Consider the following 18495-nt stretch of genomic DNA (forward strand, 5'->3'; position numbering starts at 1 on the left):
AGATGAAAAATATGTCCCTTCATTGTTTAGTGATATATGAATTGCAGCTCCCAAGCAAATAGGCCACACTCTGCCTAACAAAGTCCCTGTGATACTTAGTGGAATTGAAACTACAGGGAATTAGTTCCAAGCACTTTAATAATTCCTCCTCACACAGTGTGCAGTACCACTAACTGCCACCCGGTGGTGGTGGGCTGGTGGGGATCTAAATTCATAAAGGATCTTAACCTAAGTGTGCCCAGTTTGGTCTCTAATAAGAGCAGTAATAACAATAGCAGATAACTGTTATTGAGGCTATACTGTAAGCATGACACTATACTAACTGCTTAATATGCACTATATCATTTAATCCTCCCCAAAATAGCCCTTGAGAGCATCATTTGTTACACTGCTAAAACAAAAAAACTATGAAAGTACCAGAAGAAATTACACAACTCTCTCAAAAGCAAATATTCAGAATTACCAACACCTGGGGACCATTAATAGCCTATTAACTAGACTGTTATTTAATTACTAGTTAAGTAAATCGAAAGTTACCAATTTACTTTGCCTAATTTTGTAGAACAGCAGGCCTCCCTTGGCCATGTGGTTGCATCCTGATGGGCTATAAAAGGATTCTGGTATGAGACAGAGTACCCCAAAGGTCCCCTATGGATTCCCAACAGTCTTCTGAAGTGGGCTATACAAGCCCACTAACCAATTATTATTCCTGTTTCCCAGATCAGAAAAATGAGGCTGAGTAACTTGCCTGTGGTCACACAAATAGTAAGTAGCAGAACCAGGATTTAAACCCAGGTCTGACTCCATGCCCAGGCTGCTCTCTGCTCTACTTAGCCCACTTCTTTCAGACCTAGCGACAGCCTCTAGTGCCCCTGTCGAATTACTTGTCAATTAGCAATCTGTCAGCAGGGAAAGGTCCTCGGGCAGAGCAGCCTAGGAGCTGTCTGCCCATCTCCATTTGTTGGCTCCCCACTCCCCCTTTCTTTCAAACCTAGGGTCCCCAGTCCCCCACCCCCACCCAGGTGCCCTGCTCTCACTCTAACCAGGGAACTGAAATAGTGTCTACTGTTGATCTGCTAAGAATGTGTGTCTGAAAAGTAACTGTAGCAATAAAATGGAGCTTTAAAATGGTCACGCCTCAGGGAGACTGGATGCTGATGTTGCGCTGGGGCACCTGACTGACAGTCCTAAGTAAGCAAACACTTCCTGGAGAAAGAGATGTCCGGGCACAGCTTATTAGTAGAAAACACCGAGACTAGAAAGCACCTTCCAGCTTAAAACTGCTCAGGAATGTCCATAACTGGTTATCTATGACAACATAACAAGCCTCTGCTGCATCAACTTTTATTAGAAACTGCCCCAGCTCTACTCAGTATGGATCAAATTTTCCACCCCTTGTTCTGCTAGACAGGGTGCAGATGCATGGCTGTAGGACAACAAGCAGCCCAGAGACCCTCACATTGTGGGCCCTCAGCAAAATTTAACAAATCAATGTCTTTTGATATAGGCATAAAACTGCCTACCATGCACAGAATGAGTATCATATGTGATAAAATAATCAGTACACCAAAAGCTGCATGAAAGTAAAAATTGTCAAATAAAATAGAAACATCCAAATATGATGGAAATTCCTCTTGGGCTAAGCAAAGACCCACAGACAGAACTAAATAAAATAGCAGGATTTCAATACTATAAAAGAACACAGAGGAAATAATCAGCACAATTCCCAAAACAATAACACTGACTAAACCACCAGAAGACTGTAATAAGTACATTTAATATCCACCTTAAAAATCCATCTGTTAGGGGACTAAATGTTTGGATTCAACCCATCCCCCTAAAAAAACTTATTTGTTACAACGCTAACCCTCACAGTAACTGTATTTGGAGATAAGCTTTTAAGGAAGTAATTAAGATTGAATGAGAAAACAGGTCAAGAAGCAACAGTTAGAACTGAACATGGAACAACAAATGGACTGGTTCAAAATTGGGAAAGGAGGTGTATATTGTCAAGGCTGTATATTGTCACCCTGTTTATTTAACTTATATGCAGAGTACATCATGAGAAATGCTGGGCTGGATGAAGAACCACAAGCTGGAATCAACATTGCCAGGAGAAATATCAATAACCTCAGAAACACAGATGGTTCCAACCTTAAGGCAGAAATTGAAGAGGAACTAAAGAGCCTCTTAATGAAGGAGAAAGAGCAAAGTGAAAAAGCTGACTTAAAACTCAACATTCAAAAAATGAAGATCATGGCATCCAGTCCATCACTTCATGGCATACAGATGGAGAAACAATGGAAACAGTGACAGATTTTATTTTGGGGGGCTCCAAAATCACTGCAGATGGTGACTGCAGCCATGAAATTAAAAGATGCTTGCTCCCTGGAAGAAAAGTTATGACAAACCTAAACAGTGTATTAAAAAGCAGAGACATTACTTTGCCAGCAAAGGTCCATCTAGTCAAAGCTATGGTTTTTCCAGTAGTCATGTATGCATGTGAGAGCTGGACCATAAAGAAGGCTGAGCACTGAAGAACTGATGCTTTTGAACTGTGGTGTTGGGGAAGACTCTTGAGAGTCCCTGGGACTGCAAGAAGATCAAGCCAGTCAATCCTAAAGAAAATAGGTCCTGAATATTCATTGGAAGGACTGATGCTGAAGCTGAAGCTCCAATGTTTTGGCCACCTGATGGGAAGAACAGACTCATTAGAAAAGACCTTGATGGTGGGAAAGATAGAAGGCAGGAGGAAAAGGGGAAGAGAGAGGACGAGATGACTGGATGGCATCACTGACTCAATGGACATGAGTTTAAGCAAGCTCCAGGAGATGGTAAAAGACAGGGAAGCCTGGCATGCTGTAGTCCATGGGGTCGCAAAGAGTTGGACTGAATGACTGAATAACAACAACAGGATGGAATGAGGTCATAAGGGTGGAGTCCTGGCTCAAGAAGATTACTGACCTAATAAGAAAAGACAAGAGAGCTCTTGTTTCCTGCCTCCCCAACCACCACCAACCCCTAGGTTACAAAGAGGTCGTGTGAGCACACAGAGATGGCAACCACCGACAAGCCAAGAGAAGAGGCCTCAGAATGAAACCTACTTTACTGGCACCTTGATCTTGGACTTCCTAAGCTTCCAGAACTGTAAGAAATAAACTTTTGTTGTTTAAGCCTCCCCCTCCACCAGTCTGTGGTATTTTATTATGGCAGGCCAAGGTGACTAATACACCATCCAATAATATTCTAAGTCCACTAAGGATGAAACAAAGTCCTAAAATTTGGGCAAAGACTAGAGAAAGTTGGCCAGATTTGATCTCTACTGCTCTTTGTAGGAACCACGACCAAAAATCGTGACACTGAGACTTCAGACAGATGTTAGGATATGAACTACTGCTCTTAAAGTGAAGTGAAGACACTGGATGCAGAAAACCTGGGCTCAAATCTTAACTTTAGCACTCACTTAGCGGTGTGACTCTGGGCATGTCAACTAACCTCATGCTTCATCTGTAGTAAGAGTTAATACCCACTACTCTGCCTTAGTCCCCCTATATGACTGTCCTGCAATGGGAGTCAAGAAGCACAGACTAGATCTTCAATAAATTTTAGTTCTTTCCACCCCTCTCACCCATACTGAACTGCTTCCAAAAGTAAAACAGTGGTCTAAATACAACATACACTCAAATACTTATTGGTTCTTCTATTCACTGGCAAAAAAAAAAAAAAACCCATCAACAGATATGTAATGAATTCCTGCCAAAGGCTCAGTACTGTCCTAGAATATGTGGCAGATACAAAGACAATCTGAACCAGAGAGCCTGGAAGGGCACTGGCATGCAGAAACTGACAACCAGAAGGACAGGCACACTGAAACTGAGACCTAAACAGGACCAAGCGCCCTGGGCATTCAGAAGAGGGAAGAGGTTAATGTGCACTCTTCATGAACGAGAGGACATTTGAGCTAGATCTTTTAAGAATGTATAGGATATGAACAGACAGCGCTGAAGGAGATCATACAGATAAATAATTGATAAGGAAGGGCCTGGATTGAGTAGCGGCGAGTTAATGGAAAGGAGGCGGTGCGTGCCAAGGGCTGTTTCAAAGTGAGAAATGACCAGGATGTGTGTGTGTCTACACTAGGGTGGGGGATCAAGAGAAAGCAGAGGCAAAGAGAATGCACGAGGACTAGATAAGCACCTGCGTGTGCAGGCATTGGACGGGGAGGGGTATGTCTTAAGATTCAGGAGAAAACAAAACAAAACAAATTCAGGAGATCACGGTCCAATGAAGACACAATACAACACAGTGTACTGTGGATGGACTGGTGACAAGTGTGATAAGCACAGAGAAAGAAATGTGCCCAGGGATGTGACTCCAAGATTGGGGAGGACCTAGAATAAGGACCTTAACTCCCATCAGAACAGACTGGAATCAGAACTGCCATTAGAACAAAGCAGGGCAACTTTGGAGAGAAGGAAAGTATACAGAATTGGCGAGTGAGCTGCAGGAAATATGGCAGCCAATTCCCTGAAGGGGGTCCTGGCCATAGGTTATGGGTGATCAGTTTGTTCTAAAGCCTAGAAAGGCTATTTCCCATCCTGGTCTATTGACTGTCTCCTCTCTCAGCATCCCCCTAAACAATCTTTTTTAGAGAACAACATCGATCCTAACACGTTAAACTCACAAGGGACTTCAATCCACTCTTCTCACCTTACAGATGAGGAAACTGAGTCTCAGAGCGAGCTACAGAGGTTCCTAGAGGCCGAGGAGGGGCTAAAAGTGAAGCTTCATTATTTGTTTTCAACCCCTCCCCCCATATCTCTTCTCTGGAACCCTCTCACCATCAAGATGCCCTTTGGCTAGGTACCCTCAAGCCTTCCCCATTACCCCAACTGAAAACTCTGAGGCCACTGCCCTCAACTCTGACACTCACTCTGTGCCATCAGCCAAGTCCCCTTTCCTCCTGTTGATTCCTCATCTCTAAACTACCATGCATGTTCTCTAAACCCCCATCCAGTGCTGTAGCCCACACTAACAATGCTGTTACAAGGGTTTTTCTGCAACCTAATTTCCATGGTCCTTTGCCAAAGACCCATAGATGGCATTTTCTGATTATTTATGAGGCTAGTGGGGCTACTAGCCAAAGAAAGAGAACACTGCAACAGAATAGAGCCAACTCAGCAGTTTAGGGGAGGTTAGCCCAGGTTTAACTCTGTAGGTTATTTCTAAGTGAAATGTCTAAAGCAAGTGATGGACCCCTCCCTCACTACTGTAGCCCAAGCTCCTTGAAGCGCACCTGGAATACAGCAGGGAAATAAATACAGGGGAAATATATGTTGAAACTAACCTGCTCGCCATTTGCACTTTCTTTAACTAATTATATCTAGATGTCCCACGATCTTAAATTTCTCCTTTTATCAAGGATTTATCCTAACAAAAATCATTTTATGGCTTCATCTTATAAATACTGCTGTACTGTATGCCAGATTTTTTTAATGCACTTATTTCTTTTTGGTTGCACTGGGTCTTTGTTGCTGCGTGAAGGCTCTCTCTAGCTGGAGTGAGCAGCGCCTACTGTCTAGTTGCGGTGCGTAGGCTTCTCATTGCAGCGGCTTCTCCTGTTGCAGAGAATGGGTTCTAGGCTCATGGGCTTCAGCAGTTGCAGCACAGGGTCTCATTAGTTGTGGCTCTCAGGCCCTAGAGCTCGTGAGGTTCAGGAGTTATGGCTCATTAGTTGCAGCTCACAGGCTCTAGAGCACAGGCTCAGTAGGTGTGGCCCATAGGCTTTAGTTGTCCGCAGCATATGAGATCTTCCTGGACCAGGGATCGAACCTGTGCCCCCTGCATTGGCAGGTGGATTCTTATCCACTGTACCACCAGGGAAGTTCCTGTACGTCAAATTTTTTTAAGAGCCTAGCTAGAACTATGATGCCTTCCTGATTTCATCTGACGCAGTGCATGCTCACTCAGTCATGTCTGACTCTTTGCAACCCCGTGGACTCCAAACTGCCAGGCTCCTCTGCCCATGGGATTTCCTAGTCAAGAATACTGGTGTGGGTTGCCATTTCCTCCTCCATCTGTCATAGAGGTTAAGAATAATCAGACATTCCTGTTCCCGTGCACACCTTGCCATGTACCTGCTCTCAAGTGTTCAGACCTGTCTACTCAGGATGGCCACTCACCTGTGCCCTCTCCACCTTCTATCTTTCCTTTAGACGGTTTTCCAATCTATACCCAGCACTAAACTTGCTTCCTCTGGTGCTCTCCCTCCTCTTCTCCTTCACCACCCACTCCAGGTGGCCAAGTAACCGGGAAGTGTTTATTTTTACCATCTGTGTCTAAGTGTGACCGTGAGCAGAACCAGCCCTGTGTTTAAGCCTAGGGGCTCCCACCTCCTGTCCCCCCACCCCTCATGGTTCCCTCTGCCAACCAGGGGAAGGTTCTTAAAGATCCTGACCGCTCCCCTGCCCTCCCGTCCCCTACAGCTCCATCCCAAACCATCTCCCCACACTATCCCAGTCTCCCTGAAATTCCCTTGGGATCATTATTCAAGTACCCTCCACAGAAAGTGCTTTTACAAAATGAAAGTCCCCATACTTAGGGGTTCCCGCTCCGGCCTGCTTCTCATCTGAGGACAATCTCCTCTTCAGCAACACTCACCACTTCAGCAACAACAGCTCTCAAGTCGCAGGGCCCAGGATCCCACGTATTTACCTTTTCCTTCAGACTCAGAATTACTCTGTACTAGTCTATCCATCGCCTCAGGGGGTCCCCTATCCAAGTATGAGCTCCTGTGGCTTGGAACTATATTTGTATCTTGAGCACATAGCTGATTCTTGGCATTTGATCGCAAGAAAGTAGGGATGTCAGGAAGAACCTCTCTCCAGCCCCATCCTCTCCCCTCAACACCACATACATTTCTAGTTGTCTCCTGGCCACCTCCATCTAGCTGTCCATTATGGGTACCTCAGAAACCTCCCAAAGTAAATGAATTATTCATTCCCAAACCTCCAATTTCTGATGATTTCAGCCACATGAACTCGGCTGAAAGCAGAAACCTCAGTGTGCTCTTCAATCCCATGGAACTACTCGTCAAGACCTGCTTCACATTTTACCTCTGTATCTCTTCTCTCCACTCCCATCCTCATTGCCTGTGCCCATGGTGAGCCCTAGTCTCCCAAAATGACCTCCCAAACTTCCGGCCCCTCAAGGAATCTTCCTAAAACACAGTGATGATGCCACAGTCCTGTATGTAGACCTCTGGTGATAAAGTCCAAACTGCTCACAAGGCATCCAAGGCTTTTCCAGATCTGGCCCTGATTACAGTACCCGCTTCCCACCCACATCCCACAACACCCTTTCCCTGTATGTTTCAACCCAGCCAGACCAAACTCACCTTCATGCCCTTGAACTTGTTGTGTTCTCATGCCTCTGGACATGGGGCTTCCTCTGGCTGGAATACTTTACCCCAAAGGCCACCCAGGGCTTATCTTCATCCCTCAACGTCCAACTCTCATGAAATTTTTGTGAAGCCTTCCTTAACTAACATCCAGGCTATTATGTTGATTTTATTTATAATAGCTTCCTCCTAAAATGAGTTTGAGGCAGCTTAACAACTATGTACACACTGCAACTAGGTTGCGTTTTTTGTTTTTTGTTTTAAGAGAGAGACTTCAGGGCAAAGACAAGACAAAGGTAAAAAAAGAAATTAAGAGTTGGTGTTGCATTCAAAACCTCTATGATAACATCTCATCTTGTTAAATCTTGTTCAAGAGGCAGTTAGCCCTGAGTGTTCTATCCAGAGCTCATTGCCAGCTGTGGATAACTGCACTTCCCTTATTTTCTGTAATTTGCTCATTGTGTCCGTCTCCTTCACTAGGCTGGGAAATCCCTAAGGGAAATGCATAATTTCTGACTTATCTCTGGATCCCCAGCATGAAGCATATGACTCAGCATAGGACTGGTGCTCGGGAGACAAGAGTTAAACAAATGTCACCGTGGACGGGGGAAAGGTCCTAGTGCTTGTTGAGCTCCCTATCTGGCACTTGAAAAACCATCATTTAATCCTTGCAAAAAACTACATGGCTGAGAAATGGCAGACCTAGAACTCAAACATCCCATTATCTGTCTCTCCAAAGCACCTGCTCTTTTTACTAGGCACAGGGCTCCTACCTTCACCAATCTATGCGCCCAAACACCCTGTCCTTCAAGACTGGTTTTCAAACAACCCTTCTCCAAGAAGCTTTTCCTGCTCACTCAGGAGAAAAGTCAGCCTGAGTCGAGCCCCGACCTTCCACAACACTCAAGGAAGATGCAGTCACAAGCTGGGAGAAGAGGGGTACCTTCTGGGTACTCCAGCACTAGGGGGCTGGGTGGGTATTCTGCACATGGTGTTCTGGAGGCCTCAGTGCCCCTTCTACCCCCTGCCCCCAGGGTACAGCACCTGGGCCTTCCTGCCTTTCTTTTTTCTTCAGGGTCCGGAATCTTTCCAGTTCTCCTCATTCCAAACTGAACCCCCAAATAATCTCCTCAGGCCCATTGCTTATCCAACCAAGGGAGCTGTATCCAAACACACTCCTTCATTACATCAATTAGGTCTTTGTATTTTAAGCATCTTACCAATCTTTAGGGTTGGTGAGCATCCCAATCTCCTCAAACATATTAAAAGAATTTAAAGAATCATGAGAAGGGACCATGGTGCTTTAGGAGGCCCTGTCATCCGGCTCTCAACCCAGCTGATTACTTTTGGGGTGGCCTGGGAGTAAGAAGAGACAATCCATTGATCTTGCCCCTGGATCCTTCCCCCACCCCTCCCCATTCCCTCCTTCCAGATAGGATGTCTGGTCTCCAAGGGCAGGATGAAATCTTGGTCCAGAAAACTGCTGGGTGGTCACAGGTCCCTCTCTCCACCCAGGGCTTTAGAATCCTCCATTTCCTCCTAGTCCACCCCTTGTCTCTCTGGCCCCAAACTCCTAGAGCAGTCCTCAGTCCTAACTCTGGAACTATGTTTTTTAATTAATACTCGACAATTTCCTTGGTAACACAACTGACTTATCTGACGCTGAAATTCACACCCCTGGCCCTGATATTATTTTACCTCCCGGTTTTAAATGTGTAATAAATATATCCCACAACTGCTCTAACATTGCAGGGACATCTGTAACCTTAAATGTGACCATGCCTAAGAAACACCCAATTTCCTTAATCAGAATAGGGAGGCTAAATTCTTTTCTATTTCCTACTCCTAAATAAAGATTACTAGTGCAATTTACAGTAGCTACATCACAGCGCCAGCATGATGATTTAATTAGATAACTCATGCCAACTGTTTGGTACCCAGGCCTGGTATGTAGAAAGTGCTCAATATGTATGATCATTTGCGTACCTCATCTCTCACAATAGCACCTGCGGGTAGGCATTACACCACGCACTCTCAGCCACCATCCCTCTCCCCCATCCCACCCTCATTTACAGGAGCTGCAGCCAGGGCTCGGAGTAAAGGCGCTTTCCCAAGGTCAGGCGGGCACCTCTGTGATGCTCGGCGCTCTGCCCCAGAATGAGGGACCCCTCCCCTCACAGCTCTGTAAGGGACACAAGGGGTCTTAAAGAAGACAAGTATGCAAAAGCGCAAGCACAGTGCCCGGCATACTGTGGGGACACTGAGATGGAGAGACGCCGGCACTGAGGGTCATCAGGTTTCTCCCCCACCCCCCCAAGCCGCTCCTCTGCCCTCGGAGTCCAGAGTCCCCAGACCCCGGGTACGTCGCTGAATCTCCCCGAGGTCCGCGCCCTGGGGCTTTGTACGCCGCAGGCCGGCCCCACTCACCGACTCCCATTGCGGCGCGCGGAGGTGGCCGTCGGGCCTGCGGGGCAGGGGTCGTGGCGCCTGGGCCGGAAGCGCGCCCTACCGGCCCCGCAGCCCCCGCACGCCTGGCCCGCGCCCCCGCCCCGCTGCGACCCGCCCGCCTGGGGAGCCTCCTACCTGCAGCGGCGGCGCAGCGGCAGCGGCGATCGGGGGAGGGGCCGGCGAGCTGCGAGCGCGGGCGGCCTTGACTCCTCTCGCAGGCTGGGCGGCCGGGAGGGCCGCGGGCTCCGGAGCGCCGGGCGGCGGCGGCGCGCCCCCGGCCGGCCAGGCCCCGCCGCGCGCGCAGCGGCCACAAAGCCCGGGAGCCGCCGCCCCCTCGCGGGCCGCCCGCCGCCTGCGGGTCCGCAGGCGCCGAGGAGGGCGGGAGCGCGGCCCCGCGCAGTCCCCACCTCCCCGAGACGCGGTCGCTGACCTCCCCCGAGGTTTGAGGCGGGGTGCAGGGGGTCTCCCGCCTATCCACCCCTCTCCCTCCTGCCCGACATCCTTGTGCTGATTAAGTTCCGTCTTCCCACCTTGGCGGACGAGCTCCTGAAGGGCCTGAAAAACTGTTTCATTTCCATGAACAATAAAAGAATGCATTTGTCGCCAGGGACTTGGCGGCCATGGGCAGGAATCGGCTCAGTCCATGCCCCCCGTCTGACAAAGGCCCCCCTTTTCTTTCGGAACACCCTGCTACTTAAGTAGCCAACCCTCCTTTGCTGGGTTCATCACGGAGTTTTGCTTTATTTTTTAATTTGCGGGATGTGTCTCCCCCTAGGCTGTGCGCTCCCGGGGCAGAGACTGTTCCCTCTGCAGCCCAAACCTGGTTCAGACGCTGTGTGCTGAGTAAGTGGGAATTTTTGCATGAACAAATGAAGAATGCACAACAAATGCAGCTGTAGAACAAGGCACCTTTTATCGTGCCCCCGCAAGGATTCCAAGCTCAGAAGGGTGGAGAGGATTGAACTTTCTCTTGTTCTTATTACACGAGTGAAATACACATAACATAAAAATAACTTTAAAGTCAACAATCCAGTGGCATTTATGACAATGCAGTGTAAAGCAACCACACCATCTCTATCTAGTTCTGAAACAGATTCATCACTCCAAAAGGGAACCACCTCCCCACACATTAAGCAGTCACTCCCTATCCCTTGGTATCCTCAACTCAGAGTACCCACTAATTTATTTTTTCTCTCTGAATTTGGCTATTCTGGACATTCCGTATCAATGGAATCATACAACAGGTAGTCTTTTGTGCCTGGCTTCTTTCACTTAGCACGACGTTTTCAAGGTTCACCCTCCTTGTAGCGTGTGTCCTACTCCTTTCTATGACTAAATAATATTCCATTGTATGTATACCACAATGTGCTTATACATATATCTGTTGAGGGATGTTTGTGTTATTTCCACCCTCTGTGAATACTGCTGCTCTGAACGTGCCTATATCAATGTATTTGTCTATGTTTTCAGTTCTTTGGAGTATATACCTAGGAGTAGGATTGCTGGGTCATATGGTAATTCTGTTTAACTCTATGCTGCTGCTGCTAAGTCGCTTCAGTCGTGTCCAACTCTGTGCGACCCCATAGACAGCAGCCCACCAGGCTCCCCTGTCTCTGGGAGTCTCTATGAGGAACTGCCAAAAAAATTTCCCATAGTGGCTAAATGAATGATTTTATGTTCCCACCAGCAATATATGCAATGTATGAGGGTTCCAAATTTGCCATTACCTCACCAACACTTGCTATTTTTTTTTTTTTTTAATTCCTTGGATATATGTGAGGCTATCCCCACCCTCCTAGCTCCCATGACCCACAGAGTCACCTTGCTCAGAAAGTGAGAGGCTGAGCCAGGTCTTTTGACTGCAAAGAAACACCCAAACACTTCTAGTGGTCAGAAGCACTAATAAAAATAAAGACCCTTCCTATAATATAGAGGTATACTCCCTGTTCATTATTTTAACAATAATCTTTCAGGTGTCCAAGTAGATCTGAAATTGTCCAGAGAACTTAGAAACTAAGACCACCCCTAGGGAGATGCTATCTGGAAACAAACTGTGTGACATCTGCCTCACTGGAACTCAAGGCAGTACAGTATAGTTCAGATACTGATATCTCAGAACTTCTGAAGTATGTTGATAGCTAATGACAATAATGTACCGAGATTTTTTATATTGAGACTTCCCTGGAAAATTTTGTCATTGCTGAGTCACTAAGTTGTGTCCGATTCTTTCAGACCCCATGGGTTGCAGCACCCATGGCCAGGCTTCCCTGTCCCTCACTATCTCCCACAGTTTGCTCAAACTCATGTCTATCGAATCAGTGATGCCATCCAGCCATCTCATCCTCTGTTGCCTCTTCTCTTCATACCCTCAATCTTTCCCAGCATCAGGGTCCTTTCCAATGAGTTGGTTCTTTGCATCAGGTGGCCAAAGTATGGGAGCTTCAGCTTCAGCATCAGTCCTTCCAATGAATATTCTGGGTTGATTTCCTTTAGGATTGACTGTTTTGCTCTCCTTGTTGTCCAAGGGACTCTCAAGAGTCTTCTCCAGTACCACAATTCGAAAGCATTAATTCTTCAGTGCTCAGCCTTCAGTGCCATAAAGGTCCAATTCTCACATCTGTACATGACTCCAGGAAAAACCATAGCTTTGACTAAATGGACCTTTGTCGGTAAAGTGACGTCTCTGGTTTCTAATACGTTGTCTAGGTTTGTCATAGCTTTTCTTCCAAGCAGCAAGCATCTTTTAATTTCATGGCTGCACTCATCATCCGCAGTGATTTTGGAGTCCAAGAAAATAAAGTCTGCCACTGTTTCCACTTTTTCCCCATCTATTGGCTATGAAGTGATGGGACTGGATGCCATGATCTTCATTTTTTAATGTTGAGTTTTAAGCCACTCTCCTCTTTCACCTTCATCAAGAGGCTCTTTAGTTCCTCTTCACTTTCTGCCATTAGGGTGGTATCATCTGCATATCTGAGGTTGTTGATATTTCTCCTGGAAATCTGGATTTCAACTTGTGATTCATCCAACCAGGCATGTCACCTGATGTACTCTGCATATAAGTTAAATAAGCAGGATGACAATATACAGCCTTGATGTACTCCTTGCCCAATTTTGAACCAGTCTGTTGTCCCATGTCCAGTTCTAACTGTATGCTTCTTGACCTGTATACATGTTTCTCAGGAGGCAGACAGGTAAGGTGAACTGATGTTCTCATCTCTTGAAGAATTTTCCACAGTTTGTTGTGAACCACACAGTCGAAAGCTTTCCTGTAGTCAATGAAGCAGAAGTAGATTTTTTTCTGGAATTCTCTACCTTTTTCTATGATCCAACTGATGTTGGATCTCTAGTTCCTCTGTCTTTTCTTCTTCTTTTTTTTTTTTTTTAAGCCTGTTCTAGGGGTCCTGCGACGGCCTCAGCGGTACTTCTCCGTCAGGACGCCAGACACGATCGACAGGAACTTGTCCCAGGCGGCGTGCGCGTCGGCCGTGAAGTCGGCCCCTCTGTCTTTTCTAAATCCAGCTTGTACATCTGGAAGTTCTTGGTTTGAACATTCTTTAGCCTTGTCTTTCTTTGGGATTGGAATGAAAACTGACCTTTTCCAGTCCTGTGGCCACTGCTGAGTTTTCCAAATTTGTTGGCATATTGAGTGGAGCACTCTAACAGCATCATCTTTTAGGATTTGAAATAGTTCAGCTGGAATTCCATCACCTGCACTAGTTTTCTTTGTAGTAATGCCTCTTAAGGCCCACTTGACTTCACATTCCAGGATGTCTGGCTCTACTTGAGTGACCACACCATCGTGGTTATCCAGGTTATTAAGACCTTTTTTGGTCTAGTTTTGTGTATCCTTGCCACCTCTTCTTAATCTGTTCTGCTGCAGAGTACATCATGTGAAATGCCTGGCTGGATGAATCACAAGTTGAAATCCAGATTGCCAGGAGAAATATCAACAACCTCAGATATGCAGATGATACCACTTTAATGGTAGAAAGTGAAGAGGAACTAAAGAGCCTCTTGATGAAGGTGAAAGAGGAGACTGGCTTAAAACTCGACATTAAAAAAACAAAGATCATGGCATCCAGTCCCATCACTTCATAGCCAATAGATGGGGAAAAAGTGGAAACAGTGGCAGACTTTATTTTCTTGGACTCCAAAATCACTGCAGATGATGAGTGCAGCCATGAAATTAAAAGATGCTTGCTGCTTGGAAGAAAAGCTACGACAAACCTAGACAACGTATTAGAAACCAGAGACATCACTTTACCGACAAAGGTCCATTTAGTCAAAGCACATATTCAAAAGCAGAGACATTACTTTGCCAACAAAGGTTCGTCTAGTCAAGGCTATGGTTTTTCCTGTGGTCATGTATGGATGTGAGAGTTGGACTGAAGAAGGCTGAGCGCCGAAGAATTGATGCTTTTGAACTGTGGTGTTGGAGAAGACTCTTGAGAGTCCCTTGGACTGCAAGGAGATCCAACCAGTCCATTCTGAAGGAGATCAGCCCTGGGATTTCTTTGGAAGGAATGATGCTAAAGCTGAAATTCCAGTACTTTGGCCACCTCATGCGAAGAGTTGACTCATTGGAAAAGACTCTGATGCTGGGAGGGATTGGGGGCAGGAGGAGAAGGGGACGACAGAGGATGAGATGGCTGTATGGCATCACTGACTCGATGGACGTGAGTCTGAGTGAACTCCGGGAGTTGGTGATGGACAGGGAGGCCTGGCGTGCTGCGATTCATGGGGTGGCAAAGAGTCGGACACGACTGAGTGACTAATCTGATCTCATCTGATGGTTTTTCCTGGAGTCATGTACAGATGTGAGAATTGGACCTTTATGGCACTGAAGGCTGAGCACTGAAGAATTAATGCTTTCGAATTGTGGTACTGGAGAAGACTCTTGAGAGTCCCTTGGACAACAAGGAGAGCAAAACAGTCAATCCTAAAGGAAATCAACCCAGAATATTCATTGGAAGGACTGATGCTGAAGCTGAAGCTCCCATACTTTGGCCACCTGATGCAAAGAACCAACTCATTGGTAAAAGACCCTGATGCTGGGAAAGATTGAGGGTATGAAGAGAAGAGGCAACAGAGGATGAGATGGCTGGATGGCATCACTGATTCGATAGAAATGAGTTTGAGCAAACTGTGGGAGATAGTGAAGGACAGGAAAGCCTGCTGTGCTGCAGTCTATGGGGTCATGAATAGTTGGACATGACTGAGCACCTGAACAACAACAATAGATTGGAGGGGCCAGCAGCTTTAGAATTTTTAAAAATGTGGTTCTAGGAATCAAGAGAAATACTATTTGCACATATGGAAAAGGAGGAATGAAAAAGAGTTTACTGAAGCACTACTGTAAAAAAAAGGGAAAACTTAACATCTATTGATACAAAAATGATTAAGCTATGGAATAGCCACAGTGTAGAAAATCATATTTCACTGACTTCAGGACATCATGAATGATAAACACCATTATTTTATGTATCACTAAAAAAGAAAAAAGTGGTCCTAATTAAACTATGACAAAAAAGTTTTCTTAACACTTATAATTTTTATTTTATATTTATTCAAAAAGTCACATGAAACTTAAGACATGAATTTTTAATTCCATGTCATCCTCATGCATACATTAAAATAAGAGTATTCATCAAATAAATTGATTAAAACATATATAAATCTTCTTCTTGGAGTCAGAACCTTCTGAGTCATATGTAGACTCAGAATCATTAATATTCCAGGCTGCTAACATCCATTCTGCAAGTTCTGAAGCATATCCAGCAGGCAATGACAATTACATCACGACTACTGCCTAGATGATGGCAAGTGTAAGATGCATACCAATTTTAGAGATAATAACATGTGAATGAAAGAGTATGCCTTAGAATAAGGAAAAAAGGGTATTATGCAGCAGCTAAAGGAGCCAAGGAAATTTCATACAGGCCACCTCAGAAAGTATTAATTCATTCATACTGCCAAGGAAAATTAGCAAGCTGCCAAAAATATATAGTGTGAGTTTATTTTCAGAAAAGCAAAACCAACCTCTATATTTCTGCAGCAGACACTGAAACCTTGCTTAGCCCAAAGATATTCACCCCTCACTTTTACTATGTCGTTCTATACTTTGTTGTTGTTCAATCACTAAGTCGTGTCCGATTCTTTGCACCCCTTGGACTGTAGCACATCAGGCTTTCCTGTCCTTCACTATCTCCCAGAGTTTGCTCAAACTTAAATCCACTGAGTTGGTGATGCTGTCCAAGCATCTCATCCTCTGTCATCCCCTTCTCCTCCTGCCCTCAATCCTTCCCAGCATCAGGGTCTTTTCCAGTGAGTTGGCTCTTTGCATCAGGTGGCCAAAGTGTTGGAGCTTCAGCATCAGTCCTTCCAATGAATATTCAGGGTTGATTTCCTTTAGGATTGACTGGTTTGATCTCCTTGCTGTCCAAAGGACTCTCAGGAGTCTATATTCTAGATGCTTAAAAAGTAAATTATTAATATTTCCCTTGTCTTACTTTTTTTTCTTTTTTAGCCACTCAGCATTCAGGGACCTTAGTTTCCCCACTAGGGATGGAACCCCATGCTCCCTACAGTGGAAGGATGGAGTCTTAACCACTTGACCACCAGACTCCCTTGTTGATAGAGGGGTCATGTGATATAGTCTGGCCAATGAGTTGTAGGCAGATGTTCCAGTCGGCTTCCTTTCCTGAATTAAAATATAAAACTTCACAAGATAGCTTTTGTCCTTTCCTGTCCAATAAATGGACTCAGTTTTAGAGAAGCAGCAATCACCTTGTGACCATGAGGATAAATGTGTAGATGGTGAAACCAAGACAGAAAGAGTCTGCTGGCTCTACACTACCTGCCCTTGGGTTTCCTTTCAAATGAGACTAAAAAACTGCTTTCTTTTGCTGGTTATTCAGTTGGCAGAATAAAGTTCTAACTGCTAAAAATCAGTGTAGAGATAGATTTTTAAGTATCAGAGCAAAATGCACGCTAAATTGATGAGTGGAGGTGGAAACAGAATTGGGAAGGGGACTTTCCCTTCATTTTCAGTTTTTGAATTTTTTACAACAAAAAGGTATTCACATATTCCCCGTTTAGCTAAAAAAATTACTTCTGTAAGATTTATGTCAGAAATGAAAGAGACTCTGACAAGAGACTCTTAAAATGGGGCAGCATCTCAGGCTGAGGTAAATGACTAAACCAAAGAAAGTTTTTCCACTGAGCTATCAGTTTACTCTTCGCTCAAAAAAGTTAATCTGGCTTGATTTATTTGTTCTTAGAGAATGCAGACTGCTTCATAGTGAGTACCAGTTCCTTTTCTAAAGGCTCACAAACTACTTTTTTTTTTTTAGGCAGTACCGCTTGGCTTGTGGGATTTTAGTTCCCCCATAAGGAATCAAACCTACAGCCTCATCAGTGAAAGCGTGGCGTCCTAACAACTGCATAGCCAGGAAATTCTCCTCACAAACTACCTTTGATACGATCCATCCTGGGTTTGTGTTGGTGCTCAGTAAAATTCAAGATTATTAGAGTCCATTTTTCAAGATCTACTTTTTTCTCCTTTCTAAACTCAGAATATTTTCCAATCTCTAACTTCCTGTTACTTCTCAGGTTCTCTGATATTTTCCAAAGATTACCAGCATAACAACTGCATACAAAAGATCCTGGCACACAAAAAAACACATTATGATGATACTTAATGCTTCTAACATTGATGATAGTAATAGCACTTACAACTTATTGGGCATTTCTGACAAACATTGTGCCAAGTACTTTACACACACTGTCTGATGTCATCTTCACAAAAGTCCTGTGAAGCCCACAACTATTACCAGGTCCACTTTACAGAGGCAGACACTGAAGCTCGGGCAGGTAACTTACCCAAAGCCACATAGGCATGCGGTGTCAGAACACTGGGACCTCCAAAGCATCAGCTCTTGAACACCGAGCTTAATTGAAAAAAAGGTAAAATCAGTAAAAATGTAAACTCACCAACAGATTGTCTTTGTGTACCCTGCAAACACCCACTCCTGGCCCATTTCCTCTCTCCCGGCGGAGCCAGAGCTGACAGCCATCCAGATCCTTTCCGTATTTTCCTTATCACCTCAGTCTAAGCTCCTCAGGCTCCGCCCCTCCCCGGACCGTTGCACCTTCTGCGCAAGCGCACTGTGGCCCAGAACTTGCCCATTGCTCCGCGCGTCCCCGAGGGCTGCGGGCCCGAGCAGAAGGAGCGCGCCGAGCGGGGCCGCGCCCAGAGGTGGGCGGGGCCTCCATGTGACTGGCGGAGACACGCGAGCCCAGGACTTGCGGAATGAATGGCGGGGATTATAAGGATTCTACTCGCTCGGGAGTTGCCACAAGAAGTTTCTATTGCACAAGTATTTCATCCACCCATCTGTTTATTCCAGAAATATGTGTTAGTGGCTACTGAGTGCGGCTATCTACTTAGCACGAAGAATGTGCCCACAGGGCTCCCCAGCTTGAATAGATACTTGAGAACGTGCGGGAGCTGGATTCCTTGAGCCTCACCCCACAACCCCCAACACAGAATTGCTGTACTGCAGGAGGAAAAGCAGGCCCAGGTCAAGGGTTCAGATCTGCACCTACCTGGGAAATAGATCCCGCTTGTCTCTAGGCTTGTCATT

The 18495-nt window shown here is 45.5% G+C and overlaps 1 protein-coding gene across 6 annotated transcripts in view; it reads right to left on the reverse strand.

Annotated features, from left to right (window-relative positions):
• Positions 1–17953, reverse strand: part of MSANTD3 (Myb/SANT DNA binding domain containing 3) — a 37944-nt gene extending 19991 nt beyond the window's left edge. For 2 of the 6 annotated variants that reach the window (XM_070375201.1, XM_014480917.2), the window contains exon 1: positions 7397–7562. The gene's annotated coding sequence lies outside the window, so the exon portion shown is untranslated. Of the gene's footprint in view, positions 1–7396; positions 7563–9826; positions 9960–9982; positions 10186–17731; positions 17792–17842 lie in introns of those variants that run through there. The other 4 variants (XM_070375199.1, XM_070375200.1, XM_070375197.1 and 1 more) reach the window with 4 other exon arrangements.
• Between the last annotated feature and the right edge of the window lie 542 nt (positions 17954–18495).

This window comes from Bos mutus, chromosome 8 (genome assembly GCF_027580195.1).
Source record: "Bos mutus isolate GX-2022 chromosome 8, NWIPB_WYAK_1.1, whole genome shotgun sequence".
Taxonomy (NCBI): Eukaryota; Metazoa; Chordata; class Mammalia; order Artiodactyla; family Bovidae; genus Bos; species Bos mutus.